This window comes from Cheilinus undulatus, linkage group 14 (genome assembly GCF_018320785.1).
Source record: "Cheilinus undulatus linkage group 14, ASM1832078v1, whole genome shotgun sequence".
NCBI lineage: Eukaryota > Metazoa > Chordata > Actinopteri > Labriformes > Labridae > Cheilinus > Cheilinus undulatus.
The window spans coordinates 25505934-25522528 of record NC_054878.1 but is presented as its reverse complement, the minus strand read 5'-3'; the positions used below and the strand labels follow the sequence as shown (position 1 = coordinate 25522528).

The 16595-nt window shown below is 39.0% G+C and overlaps 1 long non-coding RNA gene across 1 annotated transcript in view; it reads right to left on the bottom strand.

Moving 5' to 3' along the window:
* LOC121521711 overlaps positions 1 to 13589 on the bottom strand; it is a 60329-nt gene extending 46740 nt beyond the window's left edge. Inside the window, exon 1 of the long non-coding RNA XR_005992877.1 lies at positions 13507 to 13589. This is a non-coding gene — a long non-coding RNA (uncharacterized LOC121521711). The remainder of the gene's footprint in view (positions 1 to 13506) is intronic.
* Positions 13590 to 16595: the final 3006 nt, after the last annotated feature.

The window sequence follows — 16595 nt, the reverse complement described above, 5'->3', positions numbered from 1 at the left end:
GGACAGTAAATTTTTCATTTTTAAGAGAAAAAAAAATATCATGAACTTAATGATCATATTAACATTTCTCACTGCAAAGGCCTTATGTTTTATACACTAACTTTTGTTGGTCAAAGGGTTTAACAGGTGGATTCAGACAGTTTTCTTACACAGATGTTTTTTTTGTCATATGAATGTCTTTTTACTGATAGAATCAATAAAAAAGTTGTATTTATATGCAGAATTTTAACAGGATGTTTCATACAAAGTGCTAGCATGTATTTTGTGCATTAGATTTTGTGGTTGAATAAGGGAAGGAGGAAAAGGGGGAGTATTGGGTTGAAATAATACGGACTGACAAGTGGCCAGAGAGAATTCCCTTTCTCTGTGTGCCCGTTATTGTTTGCTGTCACGATTAATCAGAGATGAGCCTTGATGACAGAACAAAGACCAGAGGGCAGGACGAGGTCTGAAACAGGGGTCGGGGCTTTAATGGCTTTGCAGACAGTGCTGTATGAACAAACACTCATTTCTGGTAAAGAGCAGCCGTGCCCCATGCATGATTGACTTTTTGCCTTCAGCAAAGGACAGCAGGGTACCACACACCAGCTTCTTTGCAACAACATTTTACTGTTTCATTCTTAAACGTGCCCAAAGTGGGTGTTTTTTTCACTGGTAGACCCCCAGTAAGAGTACATTTGTACAGCTGATTTTTCCTGCTATTACTTTAATGGAAGTTGGCTGGCCAGTTAGTGTTTAGGGACCTCTTCCTATACATTTAATAACTTGGCTTTATTTGTCTGTTAAAGAGAGATTTCTTATGGAGTTGATTGTTGCAGCCCAAAGTACTTTATTTTGCAGTAGCATTTTTTTTAACTTTGCAATTGTTTTAGGGCATTTTCTAATTGTTGACAATGCCAAATATTGAAATTAGGGCTGTCAAATGAAACCTTGATCAATCTCAGAATTTCTATTATTAATTACGATTCCTCTCACCTTTTTGGCCTATTTGGCACTTCCATTGCTTTGCATCTGAAACTTTTTTGTTTCATTTGGGATTTTTTTACTGTCTTAAACTAAAGGTCAGTAACTTCTTGTTTGGAAACAAACCTGCTTTTACTTTGAAAGAAATTAAGAAACTTCAGGTAGATCATAGTTGGCGACATGACCTGAATCATAGAACAAAGAACTTATTATGGATTGAAAAGAAAACAAGGGAAAGTAAATAGGTAAATGTTTGATAATTAAGTATGCATGGTTTTGACCCTGTGACCCCAAACGGGATAAGCTGTGATGAAAATGGATGGATGGATGACTTTGACTGTCCACTGAGCTGTCTGTGAGTTTTTTAAATTAAAATCAGACATTATGAACAGTGGTGCACTTATTTTGCATCACTGTGGCTGCAGGGAGGCACTGATGTTACTTAACCAAAGTGTGTTGAAAAGGACAAGACAGCAGACTGTTAAGGTGATTAAAAATTGTATGCATGTGCTAATTATGGACCTTGAGGAAAGCCCTAAATGAATTAAATTGAATTTTCAGGGTAGTCTACCCAAATAGCCCTCTGATAAAAAAAAAAGGCCAAGCCTCTGAAGGTACAGTATCTCTTTGAGATCCAAAATCATCTTTAATCTCCAAACTTGACCAGAAAAAATAAAAATTTGAAGTGTTTGACTCACTCTGATATTTCTACATTTCTGCTTTTGGTGATGTACTTAATGAATTTGATGGGAAATATTAGAGTTATTTGAGAAAAGTGCAAGGTTTAAAGTATTTGCTGTGATTGGTTGGATTCAAGATAGCTGATGAAATCCTGAATCAATACTTTTAAGAGGGAATGAGAAATGATATTGTTAGGACCATTTCATAAGTGATGGTGTGCATCTTTCTAAACTAACAAAGTATTCATAGAAAAAGAGAGTTAAAACATTGTGAATCTATGAAGCCTAAAATGTACATCTTAACCAAGTTTTATTATGCAGATAAGAACATACTGTAACCAACCTCCCAAGTGCTGATGCTAAACCTATTTCCAGCTCCCAGCTACTGGATGAGCAAACCATCATCTGATTTGAGTTCAGGGTCCGTTTCTGGATAGGAGTCTGACTTTCGCAGAGCGTGTGCTTGTCCAAGATTTACCAATGATGAATTGCACGACACGTAAATGCACAGAGGTTTGGAAAACTCTGTCTGCTGCTATTCCCTGAGCAGATTAACAGATGTTGAAGGAGAAAAAAAATTGAGAGGGGGAAGTGAGAGAGAAAAAGAGAGAGAGAGGGGAGGTAAGTGTGTGAGTGAGTTAGTGAGAGAGAGAGAGAGAGAGAGAGAGAGCATCCTGAAAACGACTGTTGCAGCAATAAAATCATCAGGTCACATCAGACCAGTTCTCAGGACCCAGGGTGGAAAGAGTTGTGTAATTCAGCAATGGGAAGAGAGTGCATACACACATGCACACACAAGTCAAGCCAGTGGCCATAGTTACTGGAAAAGAGTGAAGGGGTGAACAAATATGTAAACACATATCAACTTCATAGACCTTTATAGCTAAACAAATGAATGGGAGGTCTGGATCAAACTACAGCATTATATTACAACAGAGTGTGTGTTTCCGTGACAGTATTCCAATAATAGAGGGATGGTGTGTGCATGTGGCAAGAGAGAGAGAGGGAAAATAGAGTCTGTGAGAGAAAGGGAGAGGACAGAGATAGTGTGAGATTATAATTTGCACACCCTTTAAATCAGGATACGGCATTATGTGGATCTTTTTTTCTAGAAATGATCCAAGAGTGAAGCTTGGGCTGAATAACAGACTGCTGTTTGAGAAGAAGAAAAAGTAAAGGTTGACTAACTGTTAAGAGACAAATATACAGGCAAATGTCTTACCTATACAAAGAAACCCTGCTCTATTTTATACTCTAAGGCAGCAACTAAACTTGGAAAAATACAGCTCCATCATTCATCTGAATTACTGCCTTCATAACTTAGGTGTTCTCAAATCCTGTCTGAGTCAAACAAGCAGGTTTTTGAGTCTGATAAGCTTCAAAATGCATGAATCCATCACTCCATTGAAACTTCCTGAATCAGAGTTCTCACCAGTAGTTGGAACAACTCAACCTCACCAGAGCACTCTTGCAAGGCTGTTTTGAGTTTGACCATCACAGGGCTAGTGAAGAACAGTCTTTCACAGTCCAGCATGAATGGCACTTTACTGCAGCTGTTGTGTTCAGGTTATGTTAGCAAAAACCAGGGGAGTAATGGCACACATAAAATTGTGGTTTGTTTTGGTTTGATTTTTTGCTTCTTAATTCTGAATTCATGGTATGTAAAGAGACTCTGAATACACTCAAAATGTCCAAAAAAAACCCCTAGAAATCTAAATGCACTTTATTTCATCCTGTTCATTTTCAACAGCAGCCTCTAAGCACAGCAAACCTACTGCTGGTATTTTCTCCATGAGCATCTGTAACTCCCCTGATACACAGATGCAGCAGGGGAGGTGTGTGGCTTGTAAGCTGCACTGTTAGCATTAGCTAGACCTCAGTGTTGTCAGTGCTTACATGGTGGTGTCTGACATACTGCCTACACATTCTATGGTGCTGTAAGACACTCAGCCAGTCACATTTGACCTAAAGAAAAATGTCAGACACACTGTGGGTTATACAATCCCTGGGTAATCTGCTGTGTATGCTAAGTGTGCTCAACAAAATAAAGGCTATCGTAGCTTGGTATAAGATATTAAAGAAACAGGATCTAACATCTGTTTAATCTGTTCCTTGTCCAAATTGTCCAAAACTAGTGATGCACAAGTGCACCAGTGGAACGTCACCTTTGAATGATGGTGGCCTTGTAAACCCTCATCGGCCCATTGGTAAATCTGTGGCAAGAGCTGATGACAGACACCAATGTATGAAAATCAGAAAAATCTGAGGTGCATGATGTTGTGACAGTCTAAGCTTGAATATGAAAAAACACGAAATTTGCTGAAAAATAGTGGGACACTTTAAACATTCTCTCAATGCCAACATCTCAACCCGGTGGACTAATAGGTTACGTTTTACATGGGGCAAGGCAAAAACACTTTCCCCAAAGATATGCTACGTACTACGATCTCCCATCAACTTTCATGGTGCAGCAGGTATTTTGAAACTTTATTACACTTATTTCTCTATTTAAATGACTGACAAGAGAAGTCAGGGCATTGGGTTCATCAGCTGCTGACATAAACCCCTCAGTAAGAGCCCCAAAATGAGTTTTTACACATGGAGACAGCCACACGCTCATGGTGTTACAAGAAAAGAAAAATACTACTTTATTAGTGGCTGTTGGCAAAAGATTTGAACAAAAAGAGTCTGATCCACTTTCCTGCACCACTGCCTTCTTTAGATCCTGTAACAAAAACCTAACCTCTATGTTGATGAGGATGTTAAAGCATGTGAGCGCATCACTCTATTTTTAAATGAAATATATGATTAAAAAAGATTGTTTATAATGATATAGGTTATGTTAAGTTTGATTTGAACAAGATTAGGTTAAAACCTAGTAATATGGCTGACCGCAACAAGCTGGGATGCTTGTTGAAATGCCTGACTGAAATGTGTGTTCTGGCAGGGTGAATTTGGCATGATTGTTCGTAGTTTATTATTTTTAGCCAAAGATATAGTAAGTGGTTACTGGAATATAAAAAGCTACATGTTGCCCTCTCTGTCTGTCTCCTTCTATGTGTGGAGATGAGCCCTGAGCAGCATCATCCCCCCTCCCCTCCTGGTTTTCTTCTACCGCATCTGTTTGGTTAAACACAGACACACATTGACTCAGCTGCAGTTAGAGAACAGAGGGGGAAATACGCCCTCTGTATTCTTTGCTATAAGTGCACAAAGGGAAGACAACACTACAAGAAAAGGGCAAAAACCTCTCCTCTACACAAGAAAAGCTATCAGTGTGGCTCTCTGCTCTGGTTTTAACAAGAACAGCGGTCCAGTTTGGAGTAAACTACAGCAGTCCCACAAGCTAACAGCTTATGGTGGACAATACGGGACCAGCTACTGCCCATGATCGGAAAGCCATGCTGAAACAGACCGGGAGTACAGCGAGAACATTTTTTTCTGTCACAGAAAGCTTTCAGTGTTGATCTCTGTGCTTGTTTGGATAAGACACATTGTCTGGTTCAGACAAAAGCGCAGCTGCGGCTCAGTCCCAGCTAATGACAGGCCTGCTAGTGGGGTCATTTGATGGGACACAACAACTCATTAGCTGTATACAACAACTAACCCTTTCCCTGTAACTATCACATAGTCATGCCAAAGCGGGAAGAGGGACAACATCGTTTTCTGTCGCAGAAAGCTTTCCGTGTTGCTCTCAGTGCTAACTGTAATGAAGAAATGTGATGGTCTGGCTAAGGCCGAACTAATGTTCGGCTAGCAGCCATTTTATACAAGCACAACAAGTAACCCTTCCCCCCTTTAACTATCACACACTCACACTGAAGCAGTTTGGCAGAAGAGCAAAAACACTGTGTTACAGAAAGCTTTTAGTGTTGCTGTCTTCACTTGTTTTAATAAAGAAACGTCCAGTTTTGACTAAGTGCTGCTGTGACTGATTCAGAGCTAATCGCTATATGAGCAGCCAGCGTACACATACATTCACACAAGAAATTACCCTTTCCCCCTTAACTATCGCATAATCATGCCAAAGCAGGTCAGAAGAGGAGTGAAAAAATCTTTCCCAACATAAAAAGCTTATAGGGTTGTTTTATTCTTTGTCATACAGAAATTGTATTTACTGTTTATTTCATGTGGACATCACAATTACATTGGACAAACCAGATGCATTGTTTGAGTGTTTTAGCGCAGGTGCCAACACATGTCCACAGGAAATGTGGCCCAGCTCTGGTGAAACAGAGGCCATGCTAAAGCTATATCTGAGTATTTACAGCAGTGGAGGCAGCCATTAGAGGACTTTCAGCACAAGTTAACCCCGCCCATAGCGCAACTCTGTATGGCCCTAGTTAACATAGTGGAGGCAGCCATCACTGCCAGAATTCAGTACAAGCAAACACAACTCTGTATTGTAAGGCTTATAAGTTAGCATCACTCAGTCAGTTACTTACTTACTCAGACACAGACATTGCCATGTGTAGGGCTGACCTCAGTGGTCAGCCAAAAACACATCTGAGACAGTATAGTGGATATCCATACATCAGTTGTGAGTACTACAGCAGACCCCTTCGAAGAGTCATGCACAACAGCAGCTTTTGCTCATTCTCAAAGTGCTGCAATGACTTAATCACTGAAATTCAGATAAGAACAATTTTATATTGCAGATCAGTTACCTTTAATGTGTGTCAAATCTTGTGTTCTCAGCAACTGATATGCTTTTAGATCTGCTGCCATAAAATACACCAAATGCATTTTTAATTGGCCCACTCAGAATTAACAGCAAAAGGCTGTTTAAATTCCAAAGGGATTAGTGTTTGCTCTACAGTGAGTCTTGCCTTGTTACATCAATATTCCACCAGGCCACCTGCTCCCCGTACATGAATAAGTTTGACATGTTGTCAGCAATGTACCTGATGCCAACTAATAAATCTCCACACTACTTTTGTCTCATCCAATGTTGTATTGCTCTGAGAAATCAAATTATTCCCAAACAGGATAATGATAGTAGTGGATCTTCAAACTCATACTTCTAGTATGTGAGCTCAGATTTGAAGTATACTTTTTGCATGTATTCAGCACTGTACCAATGGTCTTGTAGCAGAATGGTGTGGTATAAGTGGCGCAATACTAGAAAACACTAAAAAGTTATTTATATTGTGCAATTGGGTGTAAAGATACTTTCTTTGTGTGATAATTCAATACATTTAATAAAATAAGTAAATTTAAGGTTAATTCTATTTAATCAGTGTACATTTTATTCACTAATGTAAACAGGACACTCTCTCTTAGGGTAGAATTGGTTTAAAGTAAAAAAAAAAAAAACAGAATACAAAAAAATTAGAACATATGAATGGAGTTTGGGGAGGAAAAAAAAACAGAATTTGGCCAAAAAATTAATCAAAAGAGCTAATTTTCCAAACCTTTTGCAGAGTAATGTTGTTGCTCAAACTTAAATGTGTTTGAGAAGCAGCATGCATTTTGCATGTTTAGTAGAATATAAATGTACACTGTGGCTGTTTTAAGTTTGATTTATAATGGAATTGTGATATATACCTATGGGGGGGGAAAATCCTTCATCAGCATGGCAAAGTCAGCTCTCACATCATGAGAGACATCACATCCTAACTTTCAAACTGTACAGCATCCTGACAATAAAACAATAAAAGGAGTTCTTTCTGTAGGAGATCTGTGTAACCCTGCCAGAAGTGGGGTTTCTGTTTCCTCCAGCTCATTTAGTTTGTCTCTCTGTGGCTGTAAACACCTTCTCCATTTACATCAAGTTATAGGGCCCCATGCTTTACTAACTACTATATAAACTCCCAAAGAAACATGAGGAGTGAGGATAAAGCAGGATGTCCATGTGGTATTTAAAGCATCCCATATGTACAGTATGTGTTCTGCTGGGATGGTGTGTCTCTGTGCTCAAACATGCTTTCACGTAGTTTGTGAGGCAAAAAGGATGTTAAATTAATGTGAAAACCTGGGCAGCCTTTTTTTTGTTAAATTACCCTCAAGGTAATGGCTACACCGGCCTGCTCCCCAGAACTCATCCTAAAAGTGCAAACCAGATTGATGATGGAGGTCAGAACTTTAACAGCCTCTTATATACAGCTGCCTCCTCTCAAACAGGTAGAGGAGACGGTGTCAGCAGGGTGCTTACTTCTGCACACGCTCAAATTCAGGGCTGAAGTGGTATTGCTGAGTTTATTATCCTTCGGCGTGTCTGGGCATACTCTAGTTCTCACAGTTGGTGGGGATCAAACTGGTGAAAACAGCTATGCAGCGGTTTCTCCAAAAAAAAGTAGAGATTTATTCTACTTGGATAAAGGCTAAAGAACACAAAGCTTAAAAAGGCCGAGTCAATGGGCTGCAAGAGGCCCCAGCAGATGAAAGAAATGCTGAGAAAAAAGGCTCTCTTACCTCTCTTTCACCATAGAACCCTGTCTTTGGAAAAAATTAAATATGGAAATACCATCAACCTAAACACAGGTACTGTATAGTTCTGTTATCATTTTTGGTTAGGGCTCATTAAAATGGTTTTCACTTAATGTTGGCCCATAGAAAGACTAGAGTCTTCAGGTGTTTCATATACAGTATAGCTTAGAATAAAAAAAGAAATGGAAAGCAGGTAAATCCTAGAAATCTGTCTTTATACACAAAATCCCTTAACGTTTTAAAACCACTTTGAATGCCATACCTTTGTAATACATCAACCCCAAAAAAGCATAATGTGCTCCAGCTGCAGTTTAAGTGCACTTTAAAGCCCACCTGTCATGGTCTAAGTTTAAGTTGAAGCATATATTTTCAATTACATGGCTTTTAGATGGACTAAAGATGCCACAGATGGGGTTCAACTGTTAAGAAATCAGTACAAGTAAGATATCAGTACTAACCACTAGGTCGTTTGCACTCAGAGTTATACTATTTCAAATGGAAATAAATTCTTCCTCATGATTCGATATATTAAAACTGTGGAGGAAGTTATATGTATGCAGCACTGCAGTCTTGAAGGGTTTCCTTACAGGGAAATCATATTGTATCATAATTAGGCCTGTTAATATAAACGTGTTAACACTCCTGATTAATCTGGAAAGCTTACCACGTTAAAAAGATAACGCAATTTAATCATATGACTAAGTTTGACCACAACTTCCTCCCATAGTCCTCCTCCTAAAAAGGCAACTAAAGTGAAGCAGCTGGCCCGAGCTACATTTATTGCACTAACAAGAGACCACTGGACATCAGTCAGCAACTTCAGCTACCTCGGGGTAACAGCACACCAGATCATTCACTTCACGGCAGAAATTATTTTGTGCCTGATGTGTTTGTCTGCTGGGCAGTGTGTAGTTAAATATTATTGCGCAGTGAATTAAGACATTCTGATTTACAAACCACAGATAAGTTTAAAAACTCTAGTTTGTTTAATATTTCTTCATTTTAACACCATACCTGTACTAATTTTTTTCAACTAAAAATATAATGGTAGTATTTTAAATGTTAATTTATAAATAATAATAACAATAATAATAAAATTTTTTAGTAAAAAGCACTTTCAAAGAGCTGTACATAAAGTTAAAATAATGACAATAAACACTTGATAATAAGAACGTTTAAAAATCTAAAAATTACTAAAACTAAAGAAATGCTGTGATTAATCATGATTAATCACAGCATAGTGAAGTGATTTGCTGAATTAATTTTTTTAATCAACTGACAGCACTAATCGTAATATAACATAATGCAATGCGACACAGCACAACATACAACAAAATCTAACACAACACAACGTAATACAAAGCAACGCAACGTAACAATGTAACACAACGTGACACAACGCAACGTGACACAACGTGACTTGACACAACATGACTTGACGCAACGTGACTTGACGCAACGTGACTTGACGCAACGTGACGTGACGCAACGTGACGTGACGCAATGGGACGTGACGCAACACGAACGCAACGCGATGGAACACAATGTGTCACAATACAACACGTCATACAACCCCTTAACACAATGAAACCTGACACAAAGCACAGCAACATAACATAACAAAAAGCGCAACGAACACCATGCAGCGTAACATAGCGTAACATAACATAGCATAATGTAGTGTAGTGTAATGTAGCGTAGTGTGATGTAACAGCATAAGGTAACACAGCGTAATGTAACACAGCGTAATGTAACACAGCGTAATGTAACACAGCGTAAGGCATCACAGCCTAATGCAACACAGCGTAACGCAACACATTGTAACGCAACACAGCGTCACACAACACATTGTAACTCAACACAGCGTAACGCAACACAGGGTTACGTTACACAGTGTTACGTTACACAGCGTTACGTAATTTATGTCCTTTCATGTCATATCCTATCCTGTATTGTTTTGTATCCTGTGATATTGTATCATATCCTATCCTGTCCTTTTCTATCATAGGATACAGAGAGAACTATGCTGTTGTGCCATAACAGAGGTACAACAGCTGCCATCTAAATGCATCTGAATGCATTGTATGCTGCATTGAAAAACTGATTTAAGGTCATATCTTGTGGAGATAAGAATGTTGAAATTAATCATTTCTATGCATAGTAGAAATTTATACAATGTGGAGAAATCTGTATGCATAAAACGACAAAGCATAATCTATTATTATCGGCCAAATGTGGCTGTGTTTGGGCAGTATTGCATGAATTTGCTCAATATATTAGCCACGGCAGAGGGTAAATATAAGTAGAGGTGTTTGCAGATTGAATTCTGGGCATCTGCTTGTTCCAGACTGACTTTATGAGCTTGCCAGGTAGGCCAAGTTCCATGTTAGAAGGAGCCCTTCTTTGATACCACTTTCACTATTCTTGCATCCATGAACTTGTGAGTTTTTGGAGAGTTTCTGCTTGAATTTATTTCTTTGCTAGATATCAGAATATCCTCCCAGAGCTGCAGTTTTGATGTGAACTAGCTTGAGGATGCTCCAAAGGTTCTCAATAGGGTTTAGGTCTGGGGAGGATGGGGCCACACCATGAGTTTCTCTCCTTTTATGCCCATAGCAGCCAATGACACAGAGGGATTCTTTGCAACATGAGATGGTACACTGTCATGCATGAAAAAAAGTTTGCTACAGAAGGCACGGTTCTTCTTTTTGTACCATGGAAGAAAGTGGTCAGTCAGAAACTCTATACTTTGCCAAGGTCATTTTCACACCTTCAGGGACCCTAAGGGGCCTACCAGCTCTATCCTCACAAATCTGGCCCAGAACATGACTCCGCCCCCTCCTTGCTGACATCACAGCCTTATTGGGACATGGTGGCCATCCTCCAACCATCCACTTCTCCTCCATCTGGACCATCCAGGGTTGCATGGTACTCATCAGTCAACAAGACAGTTTGAAAATTAGTCTTCATGTATTTCTGGGCCCACTGCAACCGTTTCTGCTTGTGAGCATTGGCTAGGGGGCACTGAATAGTAGGTTTATACATGACTGCAAGCCTCTGGAGGATCCTACACCTGGTTGGTGGTTGGTGGGACTCCAGAGGCACCTGCAGCTTCAAATACCTGTTTGCTGCTTTGTAATGACATTTTAGCAGCTGCTCTCTTGATCCGATTATTTTGTCTGTCAGAAACCTTCCTCATTATGCCTTTGGGCATAATAATAAAGGGGCAGAGCCGCCTCTTTTGCCTCAGAAGACTCTGATCAATAGACATCTGCAGTAAGATGCTGCAGATGTTTTATCAGTCTGTGGTGGCAAGTGTTCTGTTTTATGATGCAGTCTGCTGGGGAGGCAGTGTAAAACACAAGGATGTAAGGAATCTGAACAAACTGGTTAAAAAAAGCTGGCTTTGTGGTCAGAATCAAATTGAACTCATTGGAGGATGAGGTGGAGAGACGCGCACTGAGCAAGGTGGAGGCCATTCTGAGAAACATGGATCATCCACTTCATATCTCCCTCAATGACCAAAGAAACAACGGTGGTGGACGGCTACTATCCCTGCACTGCAGGACAGAAAGATTTAGAAAATCTTTCATACCATCAGCAATTAGACTGTATAATTCTAAAGTAAACAGATGAGACTCCCAGATGATTGAATTTCCCTTCGGGGATAAATAAAGTTCTTGTATAGTATTTATCTGCACAAACCCGTCTGTAAATGCTCTGAATCAGCCACAAATGTCTCCTATGTTAACATGGAACTTGGCCTGTTCAGATGTTTTTGATTGAAATAGCTTTTGATTTCAGTAAATATGACCTCCTAATGCTGCAAATTCAATGAATGACCATTTTCACTTCTTTACAACCTATAAAATCGTTAAAAACTCTGTTTTGCTTAATAATGTGGAACAGTGCATTTTGAGTTTTTTTTTTTTTAAATTATGGTTATCATGATGAAGTTTGTTCAAAAACATCTGAATTATGCTCTAACGGCTGAGGACTTGAAAAATATTCTGACTGTCATTTGCATTAATATTTAGGAAAATAAGAGAAAAATGTGATTTGCATAATAATGTGGAAAGTGGTGTATGTCAGTGTTGGTGTCTTCAAAGTTGTGCTTAAATGGGTTGATCAAGTGTGACTTGAGCATATCCAAGCATGGATTTGAGTTTCCGTTACAACCATCTACCTGCTGAAGTCTTTTTGCTAGTCTTATGTCCACGATTATCAAAAGAAGTGGGCGGTGTCTGTGACTTATGAACGAATGAGGGGCTGTAAATACTGAGCTACTAAAAATCCCCACTAATAGCAGCTTTGCTGAAGATCTGTTAATCTGATGTCAACATGCTCTGTTTCCGTCTAGTTTTTCCCGAATAAGGTTTAACAACCGGAGTAATATTATCTGCAGAAGCCACTTCCCCTACAGACTGAGCTGACACAGAAATTAAAGTAGCTAAACCAAAATTTTGGTGTTATTTTCTTATGTTGTATGCTGAAATGGGTTCTTCATATCATCCCATATAATTCAGGTATAATTTTTTTTTTTTTTTTTTTGCTACATTCTGACTCAGGAAACAAACTGTGTTTCAGAGTGCAGTATTTTATATCCAAACTGTTCAAATGTTCAGCTGCTTCTTACATCACTATCCTGTGGATACAGGAAACTGCACTGTTGGGCTTTTCTCAATTTTAATACAAAACACTATGCCAATATTACTCACGAAAAGTGGAAAAAGTTGAAGTTGTACATCTCTGAAAGTGCTGTAATTACTCTCCTATTAGTAACACAATATTTCAGCCTGGGTCTGTGTGTTGCCAAGTAACCAGCAGAAGCAAAGACTTGCTCTTCATCCACAAAGTCAATGAGAAACATGTTTGCTTTGTGTCTCCCCATTAATCTGCACGAGACCTCACGACTCCTCTGGCTGGCAGCGCTCCATAGGCGACTGGCTGCTCTACATCTCATACAGTGTGAATGTGTGAGTGTGTATGGGTGAGTGTGTGTGTTTTACTGTACCACAGGCCTTAATACCCAGTGGAAGTCTGCACTTATATGTGTGTACATGTGTGTATAAGCTATAGTAGTGTGTGGGCCTTTATACCAAAAGGTTAGTTTCATCTAGAGAGCCAACATATCAAACCAAGAAAGACAACTGTTCTATGAGCCAAACACTATCACTGAATCCAGTATGTAAAACATAGTCTGTGTTAGAGGGTCTATGACAGAAAAAGTTCAAAATGTCTTTCTGCATGAATATTTTAATTATTAACTACAGATGGAGCTTGAAATATAAAACACCCTAAACAATCTGCTAACAAGCCTCATGGGTTTTGTGATATAACATTTCATCTTATAATGGGGGCAAAAACATATTAGCTCTTGCAGGGGTGAAAAAAAGCTCATCATTGTGCATCAAATGAAACAAAATTGTGGTACCTTCAACCGTTGCCTTGAAAGAAGACTCCTGCTTCCCTGGGAGTAGCATGCAATCAGATCAACTTACTTCTTTATGTGCTCATATCAGTGCTGAAAAGTCAAAAATAGTCCGTGTTAAAATCTGTGGTGAAATCGGTAGAATAAACTTGAATTGGCTCAGTTATGGAGAAGACAGAGGTTATACTACGATGCATTCAAGGTCAGTTCAGTAAAAGGGACGATTAGCGATGTGTTCAGACTTCACATCAAGAAAAAGATACTATTTTTGACAAGAAACTTTAAGAACTGCAGTTCTGAAGATGTTATTTCAGCAATATAATAATGATAACAGATGGACTCATGACCTTTTTAACCTAAGCTCTGCTCAGCTTATACCACTTATGTTAAAAATGTATGGTCATTCTGTCTTTCCAATAAACAATAAAAAAGTATCGGCTGTGGTGCCGGTTAGGGTATCATTTCCAAAAATAACACAGTCTCCATCCCTATTAATAACACAAAGTTTCCATGCACTGTGCAGCTCTTTTGTATATCTGTTGTTGCACTCATACTAGCTACCTGCATCGTGGTTGAGCTTTCAGCCTCCGGTGCTGATAATTGTGAATATATTATGGGTGTTAACTCATTCAACCTTCATCCTCTGGAAATATTTGATAGCATATTTTTAAAATTGAAATTTACACTGTTTTCTGTCACAAATCACTCTTTTATATCATTAATAACGTGTCCACCACTGTGGCTGCGAGATTTGGCAAATTCAACTAACACTGAACAGAAACACGGTAATTTGCAGGTTGCTAATTTATGATGAAGGAACGGTTGGCCAGCTAAACAACAGACTGTATGTTGACAAAGTGCTATGTGGTTTTATATCATTGTAGCTTTGGGGGGGGGTGACTAATTTTGGGCTCTCTCACATCATGTTACCATACCAGGTAACTTCTCCAAACCCAGACTCACCCATCTGACTGCCAAACAGAAAGCGTGATTCATCACTGCACATAACACATTTCCACTGCTCCACAGTCCAGTGTGAGAGTTTTTTACATCACTCCATCCAACGCTTGGCATTAGACTTGGTGATGTGACGCTTGCACGCAGCTGCTCGGCCATGGAATCGGCAATGTTGGGGACTTTTAGGCACCATGCACCTTAGCAGTTGTTGACCCCACTCTGTGATCTTATGGGGTCTTCTGCTTGTGGCTGTTTCAACATATTTGGTGTGTCTAAGTAATAATCTGATTTTGATTTACAGGGGCTTTAATATTGCATTTAATTACATGTTTAATCCATAGCTATTTAAAATTCCAAATACACTGTTTATTATAGTCTTACAGAAGCTGGGTGTAAAAGAAGCTTGTCTACTTCTGCAACCTAGATTAATCTCTTCAGTGTTTAACATAACACCGAAGCAGTTGCAGAGTTCTGTAAGTCATGTGGCAGCAAAATCAGATAAAACTGCTGGTGTGAGAGAGATGCTTTGGCTTGCGCATGTAGGATTTATAATCCGCAAGTCACTATGATACTTAAACAAACATAGCATAGTTTTCAAGCCACATCCTGTCGTCACTGTAAACAAAAACTAATATGGGCAGACCCCTCTCACATTCTCCAGACAGGCTCCTACACAAAACAAAGAGGTTTGGACTTGGCAGACTGCCCACTTAATATGTCTACTGATGTCTTTATGGAAATAGCCTCACAAGGAGGAACTGAACTCTTAAGAGTTTTTCTGTCCTATAAAGGTGTTTCACTGAAATTAAACACCCTTAGACAAACCCTTTATGGTCCAGTTTCTCTGTTCTCGAATGTGTGGATAATCCAATTTGTCCAGATGAGCAAATATAAACAAAAACATACAAAATAAGATGTCCTCTTCCTCTGTTACTGCTTTTCACCCCTACATTTTAAGACCCCAGGCCCATATCTCTTTATATCCTCTTCCAAATTAAATAGTGGTTTCTCTGTGGCTGTAAACCGAGCTGATCAGCTGTGTTTTGTTATGTTTGCAAAAGGCAAATAACAAACATCCTTGTAGTCAAGCTGTAGGCCGTCCAACAGGCCACTTCTCCAGCCCAGTGACTAACATGTTTCTCTTATTTCCCGGATTAACATTTTAATTCAGTTTTATCTTTTCAGCACCGCAAACATAATCAGCGTAATTGGAAACAGAGACCCACCCTGCATCGAACAATCGTTTTACTATTAAAACTTCCAAAGATGGAATAACAAGTAACGTCTCCAGTTGAGAATATTTATTGAGTAATTCGGCTGTTTTAATAGGTTTCTCAATTCGGTAATTTGATTTTTATGGCATGATGTTTTCACTTACTTGTTGGCAAATTTATGAAGGATTAATCAACCTCAAAAAAGTTTTGCCAAATGAACACTGCAAACTTGCAGAGAATACTGATGACATAGTATTTATTCATACAGTAATATTATCTTCAAATTGTTCTGTCATAGCAACAGCACAGCAAAGGCTAAACAGTTTTCCCCCTGCAGGAGGACATCTCTGGATCATTCAAGTTAAAGTTTGTTTGCTAGCATTGTGAACTAGCTTGGACTGAAGTCCCTCTTGGATCTTTACCCTGGACCCTGCCAAGTTGTTTGATGCCCATTACTTTTGAGTACAAGTGGTCTGTGATTTTTTTTTTGTGCTGGAATTGAAACAAACTGAAGTCTGGAGAAATGTGTTTGGTAAAATTTCTTCCAGAAAACGAAGGTAGTTAAAATTAGTTTTCCTTCATGCTGTTCCTACACACAGTAACAGACACTGTATGTGAAGTACCCGTCAGAGCTCAAATATCAGGAGAGAAAAGACCCCAGTTTCACAACATTTGTTTATGTTGGCCACTTGAGACCATAAACGGGATGCCATAGGACTTGAGTCTATTTGACAGAGACAACACCAAGTCAATAGGTAGCACCAAATACAAAATACTCACATTTCAACACTTTCTTGGTATGTCTTCTTAAGATAAGCAAATAAATTCTGACATGTTATGCTGAAGTGAATCCATTTTTCCACAACTGAACTCCACCACATTAATGGCAAAACACTAACCTGCTTTCCCAGATGGAGTTTT